The following is a 3,022-nucleotide window of genomic DNA, read 5'->3' as shown; positions in this document are numbered from 1 at the left end:
CCCAGGAAGGCAGCCGGGATGCCGAGCCCGTCCCGCTCCCGCGGGCTCACAGGGCCAGCTCGGCGCCGTTGGAGCGCAGCCCGTGCTCGTCGAAGCGGCGGCGAACGCTCCTCCTCAGCGCGTCGGCCCGGCGGTACGGCTGGTTCCGCAGATCTGCGGGGAGGCCATGGTCAGYGCTCCGGACAGACACACGGACAGACACACGGACACGCGCAGGGAAAGGCCCGCTGGAAGCCAGTCAAAGCAGCTTGCGGAGCGCGGGAGCGGGGAGCGGGACGGACGTGCCGCAACTACACCCAACAGCAGGTTAATACTGGTGGGATCGGGATGCCGGGGGACCCTGGGCTGGGGGAATGTCCCCTGACTGTCACCAAGGCCACATCACCCCAAAGCACGGTTTGCACACACTCCCTGAAACCTCAGAGCTGGAAAACATTTCCAGCTCACGGGAGCTGTGTGACCCATGGGTTCAGCCCCACCAGGATGGGTTCAGGATCCCTACATCCCACTGATCGTGGAGTAATGGAATCATTCAGCTTGGCCAGGACCTTCAGATCAAAAAGAGGTGCCCTGGCAAAAGCAGCTGGCACTGGGCTGGGATTGTCCAGCTGCCATCCCACCCCACGGCTAGAACAAGGCTGCATCAGCCAGAGGGGAGAGCTGGGGAGGGAACACTGGGGATGGGATGGGATAGGGGATAAGATTGGGGATGGGATGGAAGAGGGAGAGGTGATGGATGTGATGATGGAAGCCCATTACAGGTGGCACCTGTGCTGTCACCTACAACAGAACAAGCACCAAAGACAATTCCAGGTTCAAATATTTCTCTCCTAGCCAATAAATTGTGTTGGACTGAGCAAATCCCTCCAATTTCCTGGATAACTGGTGATGGGGTTACAAAAAACTCCCAAACTTCTTGGCTCTCCCCTCTCCTCACCTGGAGTTGGAGATTGTTCACCTCATGCAGAGCCCCCCAACTGTGGGGCTGTGACACTTGGGGACAAAACTATTTTGGGCTGGACTTGAAGAGAAATGGCCAAACCAGAGTGTGAAGGTGGTCAGAAACCACCAATATCTGGGGACCAGAGTATTTTGGGCTCAGCTGGAACTAAAATGGCCAAAATGAAGTGGGAAGGTGGTCAGCAACCACCAACACCTGGGACAAAACTGTTTTGGGCTTAACTTGAAAAGAAGTGGCCAAAACAGTGGGATGATGGTCACCATCCCATGGATTCCCTGCTCCTCCAGGGGTGAAAATCAAGGATTTGGGGTCCCCACTGGCCTCGAGGTCTCACCAGTATTAGCTCAGCCACATCTACCACCAGCTGCCTGGCACAGAGAGAGAGGAGGAAGCCAAGTAAAAAGTGATGCTTGCCAGCTCTGGGAATCCTCCACCACGGCTGTGCTAGAAGAAATCCTTACCCTCGAGTGAACATTGGGAAATTTAGTGATATTATTCTTCTTTAGGGCTAAACAGAAAAAAAAAAACAAAACAAAAAAAACAAACAAAAACAAAACAGAACACAAAAAAATGATGGTTAAGTAAAAAAATGGGATGGAGAATGAAGAGCAAGTCAAGTCAGTGTTCAAACCTCCCAGGCAGAAAGCACGGAGCGAGAGGGGTTAGGCAGGGTGGGAGGGACAGGAGGGACAGAGGGACAGGAGGCCTCTCCCAGCCCCGTTCCAAGCTGCTTTGAAGGTTGGCTCCAGGAAGAGAACGCAGCAGAGATCCCGAGAGCACAGAACTGTGATAAGGTTAGTGATGGATTATCATCAGCACTGATGGAATGACACAGAACAGCACAGGGACACTGCTTAGGCCCGGTCCTTAGCGAGGACAGCAGTGCCAGGGCCGTGCTGGGTTAGGGACACCCTCGGCACACGATGGGAATGGCTCAATTCCATGGCAGCCTTCCCTCGGGCTCTGTATTCCCAGGATTCCAGGATTCCCAGCCCCGCTCCCCTCTGCCCCTCTCCACACACCCAGCCCAGGCTCGGTGAGAATCCCCAATTCCACAGGGTAATGCTGCCATGGAACTGACAGGGAATGAAATGGTTAAACACGGCTGTGACCACACACGGACAGGCTCCACCCCATGCTCCAAACATGCAGGTGCTGCTCAGGAACTCCAAACCACCCCACTGTTATCCCAAGGTCCGTGCAGCCCAAACTCTGCTCTGGCGTGCAGCCGAGGTGCCACATGCAGGGGACACCGAGGGGACACGGACAAGGCACGTGAGCTGTCACTGCTGGGGCTCCTCAGTGCTGCAGCTGCAGGAGACTCATCCCAGTGACTGCCACCAGCATGGAATGGGATCCATGGGATGGGATGAGATGGGATCCATGGGAGAGGATGGGATGGGATCCATGGGAGAGGATGGGATGGGATGAGATCCATGGGATGGGATCCATGGGAGGGGATCCAGGGGATGGGATGGGATGGGATAGGATGAGATCCATGGGGTGGGATGGGATGGGATGAGATGGGATGGGATCCATGGGATGAGATGGGATGGGATCCATGGGATGGGATGGAATCCATGGGATGGGATGGAATCCATGGGATGGGATGGGACCCATGGGATGAGATGGGATGGGATCCATGGGATCCATGAGATGGGATCCATGGAATGGGATCCATGGAATGGGGAGAACATGCAACAGTGGGGACACCAGGACAATGTGAGGAGGACACTGGACACCACTGCACACTGGACAGTCACAGATTGCTGAGAGTCACACAGAGAAAGAGGCGAGAGCCTACAGCGACCTTCCTGGCTTCTAAGAGCGGCAGGTGGGAAAGAGGGAGAGTTTAGTAATGGAATTCCTCGGGGACAACGGGGTCGCAGAAGAACCGAGAGCCGCGCTTGGCGCTCCGGGCGGTGAAGGGCACCGTCTTCAGCACTGCATGGGAACAACAACAGCCACACACAAAGCACCGTCAGCACAGCCCTGGGGACACCGGGACACGCTCCAGGAGCTGCTCCAGCACAGGGACAGCTCAGGGCTCCACAGGGACAC

The 3,022-nt window shown here is 56.1% G+C and overlaps 1 long non-coding RNA gene across 1 annotated transcript; it reads right to left on the bottom strand.

Annotated features, from left to right (window-relative positions):
• Positions 1-6: 6 nt before the first annotated feature.
• Positions 7-3,016, bottom strand: LOC130586207 (uncharacterized). The gene is made up of 3 exons (XR_008966686.1): positions 2,772-3,016; positions 1,423-1,469; positions 7-153 (listed from the first exon to the last, which is right to left on the bottom strand). It is a non-coding gene; the product is annotated as an uncharacterized LOC130586207 (long non-coding RNA).
• Between the last annotated feature and the right edge of the window lie 6 nt (positions 3,017-3,022).

This window comes from Malurus melanocephalus, unplaced genomic scaffold (genome assembly GCF_030028575.1).
Source record: "Malurus melanocephalus ecotype Western Australia unplaced genomic scaffold, MMel_1.1 scaffold_1098, whole genome shotgun sequence".
NCBI classification, from domain to species: domain Eukaryota; kingdom Metazoa; phylum Chordata; class Aves; order Passeriformes; family Maluridae; genus Malurus; species Malurus melanocephalus.
This window is presented reverse-complemented; position numbering and strand designations above follow the sequence as displayed.